The following is a 13,455-nucleotide window of genomic DNA, read 5'->3' on the forward strand; positions in this document are numbered from 1 at the left end:
TGGTGTTCCAGGTGGCATGAGTTGTGAAACATTTTTCACGTGAAACAATTTTCACCTTGTCTTAAACGTTTACCAAACTCGTAACTCAGATATATATGATTATCTCCATGATCACATCGTAGACATATTATCCTCTTGTCACGATGATCTTAAACTTCACTCTGAAATTACTTGAACATTTTTCAATAATTCAGACCTGTGATTCATCAAGTAAATACACTAGTATCTACTCAAATCATTTGTGAAGTATGACCATAATGATATCCACTGCGTGCCTCAGTACTCATCGGGCTACACACATCAAAATGTATTACTTCCAACAAGTTACATTCTTGTTCCATCTCACTGGAAAAAGAGGTCTTCACTCATCTTGCCCATGTGATATGATTTGCATGTCTCAAGTGATTCAAAAATCAAGTGAGTCAAATGATCCATCCGCATGGAGTTTCTTCATGCGTTTATACCAACACGCATGGTTTGCATGTCTCAAATGTTTCAAAAATGAGTGAGTACAAAGATCCATCAGCATGGAGCTTCTTCATGCATTTTATACCAATATGACTCAAGCAGCAGTGCCACAAGTAAGTGGTACTATCATTACTACTTTGTATCTTTTGGCAACAATATTATGAACATGTGTATCACTACGATCGAGATTCAATAAACCATTCATTCTAGGTGCAAGACCATTTAAGGTATCATTCAAGTAAACAGAATAACCATTATTCTCTTTAGATGAATGATCGTTTTTGCCATTAACATAATCCAATCATGTCTATGCTCAACGCAAACACCAAATAACAATTATTTAGGTTTAACACTAATCTCGATGGTAGAGGGAGCGTGCGATGTGTGATCATATCAACCTTGGAAACACTTCTAACACACATTGTCACCTCGCTTTTAGCTAGTCTCTGTTTACTTTGTAGCTTTTATTTCGAGTTACTAATACTTAGCAACTGAACCGGTATCTAATAACCTGGTGCTACTAGGAGTACTAGTAAAGTACACATCCATATCATGTATATCCAATATACTTTTGTTGACTTTGCCAACCTTCTCATCTACCAAGTGTCTAGGGTAGTTCCTCTTCAGTGACTGTTCCCCTCATTACAGAAGCACTTAGTCTCGGGTTTGGGTTCAACCTTGGGTATCTTCACTAGAGCAGCAACTGGTTTGCGTTTAATGAAGTATCCCTTCATGCCCTTTCCCTTCTTGAAACTAGCGGTTTCACAAACCATCAACAATTGATGCTCCTTTTAGATTACTACTTCCGCGGTGTCAAACATCGCGAATAGCTCAAGGATCATCATATCCATCCTTGATATGTTATAGTTCATCACGAAGCTCTAGTAGCTTGGTGTCAATGACTTTGGAGAACTATCATTGTCTCATCTGGAAGATCAACTCCCACTCGATTCAAGCGATTGTAGTACTCAGACAATCTGAGCACAGGCTCAATGATTGAGCTCTTCTCCTTTACTTTTGCAGACAAAGAATCTTGTCGGAGGTCTCATACCTCTCAACAAGGCCACGAGCATGAAATCCCAATTTCATCTCTTGGATCATCACGTATGTCCTGCGACGTTCGAAACGTCTTTAACGCCTTAATTCTAAGTCGTTCAAGCAATATGCACTAAACTATCATGTAGTTATCAAAAACGTGTATGTAGGATGTTTGCAACATCCATAGATCACGCTTGGGGTTCAGCACACCGAGCGGTGTGTTAAGGACATAAGCCTTCTGTTTAGCAATGAGGACAATCCTCAGTTAACGGACCGAGTCCGCATAATTTCTACTTATATCTTTCAACCATATTTTCTCTAGGAACGTATCAAATACCGTATAGCTATAGCGTAAGTTACATCATAATTTGCAAAGACCTATTTGACTATGTTCATGATAATTAAGTTCATCTGATGAACTCCCACTTAGATCGACATCCCTCTAGTCATCCAAGTGTTACACGATCCACGTCGACTAGCCCATGTCTGATCATCACGTGAGACGGACTAGTCATCAATGGTGAGCATCTCCATGCTGATCGTATCAACCATATGACTCATGTTCGACCTTTCGGTCTCCTGTATTCGAGGCCATGTTTGTACATGCTAGGCTCGCCGAGTCAACCTAAGTGTTCTATGTGTGTAAACTGGCTTACACCCGTTGTATGCGAACGTTAGAATCTATCACACCCGATCATCACGTGGTGCTTCGAGACAACGATCCTTCGCAACGGTGCACACTTAGGGGAATACTTTCTCGAACTTTTCATGAGGGATCATCTTATCTTTGCTACCGTCGTTCTAAGCAATAAGATGTAAAAAAACATGATAAACATCACATGCAATCATATAGTGACATGATATGGCCATTATCATCTTGCTCCTTTGATCACCATCTTCGGGGCACCATGATCATCATCGTCACCGGCATGACACCATGATCTCCATCATTGTGTCTCCGTGAAGTCGTCACGCCAATCTATTACTTCTACTACTATAGCTAACGTTTAGCAATAAAGTAAAATAACCAACATGGCGTTGCATCTCATACAATAAATTAAGACAACTCATATGGCTCCTGCCGGTTGTCATACTCATTGACATGCAAGTCGTGAATCCTATTACAAGAACATGATCGATCTCATACATCACATTCTTTTGGCCATATCACATCACATAGCATACCCTGCAAAAACAAGTTAGACGTCCTCTAATTGTTGTTGCAAGTTTTACGTGGCTGATTTGGGTTTCTAGCAAGAACGTTTCTTACCTACGTGATAGCCACAACGTTCATATGCCAATGCTATTTACCCTTCATAAGGACCCTCTTCATCGAATCCGATCCGACTAAAGTGGGAGAGACAGACACCCGCTAGCCACCTTATGCAACTGGTGCATGTCTGTCGGTGGAACCATTCTCACGTAAGAGTACGTGTAAAGTCGGTCCGGGCCGCTTCATCCCACGATGCCGCCAAATCAAGATAAGACTAGTAACGACAAGCAATTGACAAAATCAGCGCCCACAACTTTTGTGTTCTACTCGTGCATAGAATCTACGCATAGAACCGTCGCTCGGATGCCACTGTTGGGGAACGCAGTAAATTCAAAATTTTCCTACGCCATACAAGGATCTATCTATGGAGAGACCAGCAATGAGAGAGGTTGTAGAGCATCTTCATACCTTTGAAGATCGCTAAGCGGAAGCGTTACTATGAACGTGGTCGATGGAGTCGTACCTGCAGCAATTCAGATCGCGGTCGGTTCTGATCTATGTGTCGAATCACGGCACCTCCGCGTTCAACACACGTACAGCCTGGTGACGTCTCCCACGCCTTGATCCAACAAGGAGGAGGTTGAGGTTGAGGGAGAGTGATACGTCTCCAACGTATCCATATTTTTTTATGGTTCCATGATATTATCTTGTTAACTTTGGATGTTTTATATGCATGAATATGCTATTTTATATCTTTTTGTGGACTAACCTATTAACTCAGTGCCAAGTGCCAGTTTCTGTTTTTCCGTGTTTTTGACCCTTTTTCAGACGGAGTCCAAATGGAATTAAACTTTCGCGGTGATTTTTTTGAACCAAAAGAGATCCCCGAAGCTTTGGAAGAAGGCCAGAAGAGCCACGAGGGAGTCACAAGCCCAGGAGGCGCCCCCACCCCCTAGGCCACACCTAGTAGGCTTGTGACCTCCTCGTGGGCCCAACCGACGTAATTCCACCGCCATAAATTCCTATAAATACAGAAACCCACAAAAATAAACCTAGATCGGGAGTTCCGCCGCCGCAAGCCTGTGTAGCCAGCAAAAACCAATATGGAGCCCGTCCCGACACCCTGTTGAAGGGGGAATCCATCTCCGGTGGCCATCTTCATCATCCTGGCGATCTCCATGACCAGGAGGGAGTAGTTCACCCTCGGGGCTGAGGGTATGTACTAGTAGCTATGTGTTTGATCTCTCTCTCTCTCTCGTGTTCTTGAGATGTCTTGATCTCGATGTACCGCGGGCTTTGCTACTATAGTTGGATCTTGTGATGTTCTTCCCTCTCTCCCTTCTTGTAATGAATTGAGTTTTCCCTTTGGAGTTATCTTATCGGATTGAGTCTTTAAGAACACTTGATGTATGTCTTGCACGTGTTTATCTATGGTGACAATGGGATATTCATGTGAGTACTTGATGTATGTTTTGGTGATCAACTTGCGGGTTTGTGACCTCGGGAACCTATGCATAAGGGTTGGCACACGTTTTGACTCTCCGGTAGAAACTTTGGGGCACTCTTTGAACTTATATGTGTTGGTTGAATAGATGATTCTGAGATTGTGTGATGCATATCGTATAATCATGCCCACGGATACTTGAGGTGATAATGGAGTATCTAGGTGACATTAGGGTCTTGGTTGATATGTGTCTTAATGTGTTATTCTAGTACGAACTCTATGATGGATCGAATGGAAAGAATAGCTTCGTGTTATTTTACTACGGACTCTTGAATAGATCGATCAGAAAGAATAACTTTGTGGTGGTTTCGTACCCGAAAATAATCTCTTCGTTTGTTCTCCGCTATTAGTTACTTTGGAGTGACTCTTTGTTGCACGTTGAGGGATATTTATATGATACAATTATGTTATCATTGTTGAGAGAACTTCACTAGTGAAAGTATGAACCCTAGGCCTTGTCTCCACGCATTGCAATACCGTTCGTGCTCGCTTTTACTATTAGTTACCTTGTTGTTTTTGTAGTTACAGATTACAAAAACCTATATCTACCATCCATATTGCACTTGTATCACCATCTCTTCGCCGAACTAGTGCACCTATACAACTTACCATTGTATTGGGTGTGTTGGGGACACAAGAGACTCTTTGTTTTTCGGTCGCAGGGTTGCTTAAGAGAGACCATCTTCATCCTACGCCTCCCGCGGATTGATAAACCTTAGGTCGCCCACTTGAGGGAAAATTGCTACTTTCCTACAAACCTATGCACTTGGAGGCCCAACAACGTCTACAAGGAGAAGGTTGCGTAGTAGACATCAAGCTCTTTTTTGGCACCGTTGTCGGGGAGGCTAGGTAACCGGCACTCACCTCCCATCAGCGAAGCTCTTTTCTGGCACCGTTGTCGGGGAGATTAGCGCTTGAAGGTATATCTTTAGATCTTGCAATCGAATCTTTTAGTTTCTTGTTTTATCACTAGTTAGTCTACAAAAGAAAACTAAAAAATGGAATTGAGGTTGCCTCATATGCTTCATCTTTTCAATGTCTTTCATGAAAATGATGGAAATGAAAATTGTGCTCAAGTGCTAGAAGAAGAATTACATAGAATGCTTGGCATAAAATATGTGAATGATGAGCATGATTGCAATGTTGTTAGTATGAATACTTTGAATATCCATGATGCTAATGATATGCAAAGCCACAAGATTGGGGATGCTATGTTTGATGAAGATGATCTTTTTAGTTCCCCCACTTTGAATGATCAAATCTATTATGATGAAAGCATGCCCCCTATCTATGATGATTATTGTGATGATACTTATGCTATAAAGAAGAGGGATGATAAAACTTGTCATACTCTTGAGTATCCTTTCACTGAACATTACTCTTTTAATGTGGAAACAATTCGTAGTGTTCAAGTCTTTTACGATACTCCCACTACTATTGATGAGAATAAATTTCCTTATGTGGAGAGTAGTTAAATTTCTATGCTTGTACATCATGAAAAGAGTGCTTTAGGTTCTGGTTATATTGTTGAATTCATTCATGATGCTACTGAAAATTATTATGAGAGACGATCATATGCTTCTACATATTGCAACAATATCAAGTTTCCTCTCTATGTGTTGAATTTTTTTAAGCTATGCTTGTTTTGCCTTCCTATGCTAGATGATTCTTGCTCCAATAAGTTGTTTGTTCACAAAATCCCTATGCATAGGAAGTGGGTTAGACTTAAATGTGTTAGCCATATGCTTCATGATGCTCCCCTTATGTTTCAATTCTTATCTTCTATGTGAGCATCATTGAAATCATCATGCCTAGCTTGAAAGGCATTAAAGAAAAGTGCTTGTTGGGAGACAACCCAATATGTATCCTTACTGTTTTTGTGTGTTCACATGATTAAGATACTGTATTAATCATGTTTTATTGCCTTAGTTTCAAGAAAGTGCCAAGTAGAGCCTTTATGATTAGTTTGAGTGATAGTTGTTTGATCATGCTAAAAAAGACAGAAACTTTGCGCTCACAAAATTATTTTTCATTCCTATCCAGAGATAGATATTGATCTGATTCTTTTTGCTGCTGATTGATATGCAAAGTTACCTAATTGTCATAATGTTTCAGAATTTTTGGAGGTGCATAAGTATGGTTAGCATTCAGATCATTACAGACTTTTCTGTTCTTGACAGATTCTGTTTTCAATGCATAGTTTGCTTGTTTTGGTGTTTCCATAGATTATATTGAGTAATATATCTTGTGGAAATAGTAAGATACAGTAGGAATTGTGTTAAAATAATTATGAGTCTTGTTTTCACAGTACCCAAGTGATTGATTTGCTCGTTATCATACTAACCCATCTCACGAAGTTCCGTTAAGTTTTGTGTTGTGAAGTTTTCAAGTTTTGGGTAGAGTTTCGGTGGACTATGGAACAAGGAGTGGCAAGAGCCTAAGCTTGGGGATGCCCAAGGCACCCCAAAGCAATATTCAAGGACACCAAAAAGCCTAAGCTTGGGGATGCCCCGGAAGGCATCCCCTCTTTCGTCTTCAATCCATCGGTAAGTTTACTTGGGGCTATATTTTTATTCACCACATGATATGTGTTTTGCTTGGAGCGTCATTTTATTTTGTTTAATAAGGTACTTAGGATCTGAAATTCTTAGATGGGAGAGTCTTCACATAGCCAAATAATTATTCAACTACTCATTGATCTTCACTTATATCTTTTGGAGTAGTTTGTCTTTTACTCTCATGCTTCACTTATATCATTTTGAGAGTCTTAAACAGCATGGTAATTGGCGTGTGCTATGAAAATAGTCCTAAATATGATAGGAATCCAAATAGGATATAATAAAAACTTCCATGTTCAAGTGCATTGATTAGTAAGAGAAGTTTGATTCCTCACAATTAGTTTTGAGATATGGATATGGTAATATTAGAGTCATGTTAGTAGGGTGTTGTGAATCTAGAAATACTTGTGTTGGGGTTAGTTATTCATGTAGCATGCACGTATGGTGAACCGCTATGTTAGTAAGTCGGAGCATGATTGATTTACTGATTTTCATCCTTTGTGTGGCGGTCGGGATTACGCGATGGTTAACACCTAACAACCCTTCCCCTAGGAGTATGCGTTTAGCACTTTGTTTCGATTACTAATAAAAACTTTCGCAATAAGTATATGAGTTCTTCATGACTAATGTGAGTCCATGGTATAGATGCACTTTTACCTTCCACCATTGCTAGCCTCACTAGTATCGCGCAACTTTCACCGATGCACAAACCCACCATATACCTTCCTCAAAACAGCCACCATACCTACCTATTATGGCATTTTCATAGCCATTCCGAGATATATTGCCATGCAATTCCCACCATTCCGTATCATGACATGTGACGTCACTTTCATATTGTCATTGCATGACCGTAAGATAGCCAGCGATATGTTTCAATGTCATACGCTAAGCTAGATCGTTGCACATGCCGGTACACTGCCGGATGCATTTCCTATAGAGTCATCATTGTTCTAAGCATTGAGCTGTGAGTAAATAAAAGTGTGATGATCATCATTATTAGAGCATTGTCCCATGTGAGGAAATAAAAAAAAGAGGCCAAAGATGCCCACCAAAAAAATGAAAAGAGGCCAAAGAGCCCAAACAAAAAAAAGAGAGAGAAAAAGAGAGAAGGGACAATGCTACTATCTTTATCCACACTTGTGCTTCAAAATAGCACCATGTTCTTCATGATAGAGAGCCTCTTGTTTTGACACTTCCATATACTAGTGGGATTTTTCATTATATAACTTGGCTTGTATATTCCAATGATGGGCTTCCTCAAAATTGCCCTAGGTCTTCGTGAGCAAGCAAGTTGGGTGCACACCCACTAGTTTTGTTTTTGAGCTTCCCTACACTTATAGCTCTAGTGCATCCGTTGCATGGCAATCCCTACTCATTCACATTGATATCTATTGATGGGCATCTCCATATCCCATTGAAACGTCGAGTCAATGTGACCATCTCCTTCTTTTTGCCTCACAACCTCCACCACACTCAATTCCACCTATAGTGCTATATCCATGGCTCACGCTCATGTATTGCGTGAGAGTTGAAAAGGTTTGAGAAAGTAAGAGTGCAAAAACAATTACTTGGCCAATACCGGGGTTGTGCATGATTTAAATTCGTTGTGTGGGGATGATGGAGCATAGCTAGACTATATGATTTTGTAGGGATAACTTTCTTTGGCCTTGTTATTTCAAAAGTTCATGATTACTTTGCTAGTATGCTTGAAGTATTATTGTTTTCATGTCAATAGTAAACTATTGTTTTGAATCTTACAGATCTAAACATTCATGCCACAAGAAAGAAGTTACAAAGTAAAAATATGTTAGGTAACATTCAACATCAAAAATTCGGTCATTATCACTTCCCTACTCGAGGACGAGAAGGAGTTAAGCTTGGGGATGCTTGATACGTCTCCAACGTATCTATAATTTTTGATAGTTCCATGATATTATCTTGTTAACTTTGGATGTTTTATATGCATGAATATGCTATTTTATATCTTTTTGTGGACTAACCTATTAACTCAGTGCCAAGTGCCAGTTTTTGTTTTTTCCGTGTTTTTGACCCTTTTTCAGACGGAGTCCAAATGGAATAAAACTTTCGCGATGATTTTTTTGGACCAAAAGAGACCCCCCGAAGCTTTGGAAGAAGGCCAGAAGAGCCACGAGGGAGTCACAAGCCCAGGAGGCGCCCCCACCCCCTAGGCCGCACCTAGCAGGCTTGTGACCTCCTCGTGGGCCCAACCGACGTAATTCCACCGCCATAAATTCCTATAAATACAGAAACCCACAAAAAGAAACCTAGATCAGGAGTTCCGCCGCCGCAAGCCTGTGTAGCCACCAAAAACCAATCTGGAGCCCGTTCCGGCACCCTGTCGGAGGGGGAATCCATCTCCGGTGGCCATCTTCATCATCCCGGCGATCTCCATGACGAGGAGGGAGTAGTTCACCCTCGGGGCTGAGGGTATGTACCAGTAGCTATGTGTTTGATCTCTCTCTCGTGTTCTTGAGTGTCTTGATCTCGATGTACCGCGGGCTTTGCTACTATAGTTGGATCTTATGATGTTATTCCCCCTCTCCCTTCTTGTAATGAATTGAGTTTTCCCTTTGGAGTTATCTTATCAGATTGAGTCTTTAAGAACACTTGATGTATGTCTTGCACATGTCTATCTGTGGTGACAATGGGATATTCATGTGAGTACTTGATGTATGTTTTGGTGATCAACTTGCGGGTTTGTGACCTCGGGAACCTATGCATAAGGGTTGGCACACGTTTTGACTCTCCGATAGAAACTTTGGGGCACTCTTTGAAGTTCTATGTGTTGGTTAAATAGATGATTCTGATATTGTGTGATGCATATTGTATAATCATGCCCACGGATACTTGAGGTGACAATGGAGTATCTAGGTGACATTAGGGTCTTGGTTGATATGTGTCTTAAGGTGTTATTCTAGTACGAACTCTATGATGGATCGAACGGAAAGAATAGCTTCGTGTTATTTTACTACGGACTCTTGAATAGATCGATCAGAAAGAATAACTTTGTGGTGGTTTCGTACCCGACAATAATCTCTTCGTTTGTTCTCCGCTATTAGTTACTTTGGAGTGACTCTTTGTTGCATGTTGAGGGATAGTTATATGATCCAATTATGTTATCATTGTTGAGAGAACTTCACTAGTGAAAGTATGAACCCTAGGCCTTGTTCCCATGCATTGCAATACCGTTCGTGCTCGCTTTTACTATTAGTTACCTTGCTGTTTTTTTTGTAGTTTCAGATTACAAAAACCTATATCTACCATCCATATTGCACTTGTATCACCATCTCTTCGCCGAACTAGTGCACCTATACAACTTACCATTGTATTGGGTGTGTTGGGGACACAAGAGACTCTTTGTTATTCGGTTGCAGTGTTGCTTGAGAGATACCATCTTCATCCTACGCCTCCCGCGGATTGATAAACCTTAGGTCACCCACTTGAGGGAAAATTGCTACTGTCCTACAAACCTCTGCACTTGGAGGCCCAACAACGTCTACAAGGAGAAGGTTGCGTAGTAGACATCAGAGAGCTGCGGCATCACGACGGCGTGGTGGCCGTGGAGCTACGAGGTCTCCCGGCAGGGCTTCGCCAAGCACCGTGGGAGAGGAGAAAGAGGAGAAGCAGGGTTGCGCCGAGAGAGAGATTTCGTGTGTCTCGAATCAGCCAAAACCTCCACTATATATAGGGGGAGAGGGAGGGGACCCCTTTAGGGTTCCCACCCCAAAGGGTGCGGCAGCCCCATCGAGGGCTGGTGGTGGCGGCCAGGGCAAGAGGAGGGGGTGGCGCACCCTAGATGGGCCTTAGGCCCATCTGCACTATGGTTTCCCCCCTTCCCTCTCTTGTGGCGCCTTGGGCCTAGGTGGGAGGCGCACCAGCCCACTCTGGGCTAGTTCCCTTCCACCTTTTGGCCCATGCTAGCCTTTGGGGCTGGTGGCCCCTCCTGGTGGACCCCTGAAACCCTTTCGATGGTCCCGGTACATTACCGGTGTCGCCCGAAACAATTCTGGCAACCAAATCCTCACTTCCTATATATAATTCTTTACCTCCGGACTATTCCGGAGCTCCTCGTGACGTCCGGGATCTCATACGGGACTCCGAACAACCTTCGGTAACCTCGTATAACAATTCCCTATAACCCTAGCATCATCGAACCTTAAGTGTGTAGACCCTACGGGTTCGGCAGGCATGCACACATGACCGAGACACCTCTCCGGCCAATAACCATCAGCGGGGTCTGGATACCCATGGTGGCTCCCGCATGTTCCACGATGATCTCATCGAATGAACCACGATGTCAAGGATTCAATCAACCCCGTATACAATTCCCTTTGTCTACCGGTATAGAACTTGCCCGAGATTCAATCGTCGGTATCCCCATACCTTGTTCAATCTCGTTGCCGGCAAGTCCCGTTACTCGTTCCGTAGCACATCATCCCGTGACTAACTCCTTAGTCACATTGAGCTCATTATGATGATGTTCTACCGAGTGGGCCCAAAGATACCTCTCCGTCAGACGGAGTGACTAATCCCGATCTTGATTCGTACTAACCCAGCAGATACTTTCGAAGATACCCGTAGTGCACCTTTATAGTCACCCAGTTACGTTGTGACGTTTGATACACCCAAAGCACTCCTACGGTATCCGGGGGTTGCACAATCTCACGGTCGAAGGAAAAGATACTTGACATTAAAAAAGCTTTAGCATACGAACAACACGACCTACTGCTATGCTTAGGATTGGGTCTTGTCCATCACATCATTCTCCTAATGATGTGATCCCGTTATCAATGACATCCAATGTCTATGATCAAGAAACCATGAGCATCTATTGATCAACGAGCTAGCCAACTAGAGGCTTGCTCGGGACACATTGTGATCTATTTATCCACACATGTATTACTGTTTCCTTTTAATACAATTATTGCATGAACAATAGACGATTAGCATGAACAAGGAAATATGATAATAACCATTTTATTATTGCCTCTAGGGCATATTCCCAACATTTACATCAAAGGGGTTCGATGATTATTGCATCGCAATGGGAATCAAAGTTGAGCACTCGGTACCGCATGTTCATACACAAAATGGACTTGTCGAGGCATTGATTAAAAGAATTAAATCCATTAGCCGGCTGCTCCTTCAGGGTTGTAATTTGCCAACTACTTGTTGGGGCCACATAGTGTTACACGCGATCAGTCTCATTAACTTTAGACCATCGTCCTACAACATCCACTCTCCTATTCAGCTTGCACAAGGGTGTCCATCGGATATTTCCCACCTTCATAGGTTCGGTTGCCAAGTATATGTGCCAATGCCACCACCCCAATGATCAACGATGGGCCCGCTCTGTAAGTCGGGGATATACGTTGGATATGATACTATATCCATAATCAGGTATCTGGACCCCATGACAGATGACTGCCACATGGCTCGTTTTTGTTGAATGCATTTTTGACGAGGAATTTTTCTCGACTTTAGGGGGAGAGAATCAACCCCTTGATGCTAAAAGTCGAGAAATCATGTGGCAAGCCATGGGAACCCACACCCATGACCCACACACTACTGAGACTTAGAGAGAATTCCAAAAGATAATAGATTTGTAGTCATTAGCAAATCAACTGCCTGGCCAATTTACTGACTTAAAGACTTTGACAAAATCGCATGTGCACGCACACAATGCACTAGAAAGGGTTGAAATACTGAAGAAAATGATGGTATACCCGCTCCAGTCCAAAGGCCTAAAAGGACGAGAGATTCGGCTTCTCAAATCCTGATTACTCGGGGACGCGTGACGAAAAAGGGTAAGTGAGTTTTATTACAGCCTGTCACCAAAGTGCCCCAAAGTTAAACGGGGAGCCAATCGAGACCTGGCACAAGTACGGAAAATTCAGTGCACGAAATTTCGGAGTTAAACTTTCCCATATGGGAAACACATAGCGGAGATGTGTGTGCACACATCGGTGCGGGATATCTAAAGGACCTTGCTCCGAGAATGGGAAATTTGGTAGAGCAAGTGTTAGCGACAGATGCACTCCATGACGAAATGGCCATAAATTATATTTATATGGGGGAGTCCCTGAACCGAGAAATGTTGATTGTCGACATTAACTTTGCTATGAAAATTGCCTCAATCATAGATCATGACCCTGAGCCTAACATGCTCACTGATTGCAAGAATAGGTCGGATTGGAAAGGTTGGCAGAAGGCAATTACTGTCGAATTATTATCTCTCGACAAAAGGAAGGTGTTCGGACCAGTTTGCGAACTCCTCCCCACATACGCCATGTTGGCCATATGTGGGTTTTTGTTTGAAATGGATATTAAAATAATAAGGTAGTACGGTACAAAGCAAGGCTCGTCGCTCAAGGGTTCACTCAACGACCCGGTGTCGATTTTCAGGAGACTTATTACCAATCATGGATGGAGTCACCGTTAGATACTTGATCACAATGGCAGTAAACATGGGCTTGAAAATGAAATTAATGGATGTTGTCACTGCTTAAGTGTAGGGAACTTGAATTCAAACATATACATGAAGGTTCTTGAAGGTATCCCTGTTCCGAACCATGATAGAACAAACATGAGTCTATACAATGTCCAACTTAAAAAGGCATTGTACAGACTCATACGGTCTGGTAGAATGT

The sequence above is a fragment of the Hordeum vulgare genome, chromosome 6H, assembly GCF_904849725.1.
Source record: "Hordeum vulgare subsp. vulgare chromosome 6H, MorexV3_pseudomolecules_assembly, whole genome shotgun sequence".
Classification (NCBI taxonomy): Eukaryota; Viridiplantae; Streptophyta; class Magnoliopsida; order Poales; family Poaceae; genus Hordeum; species Hordeum vulgare.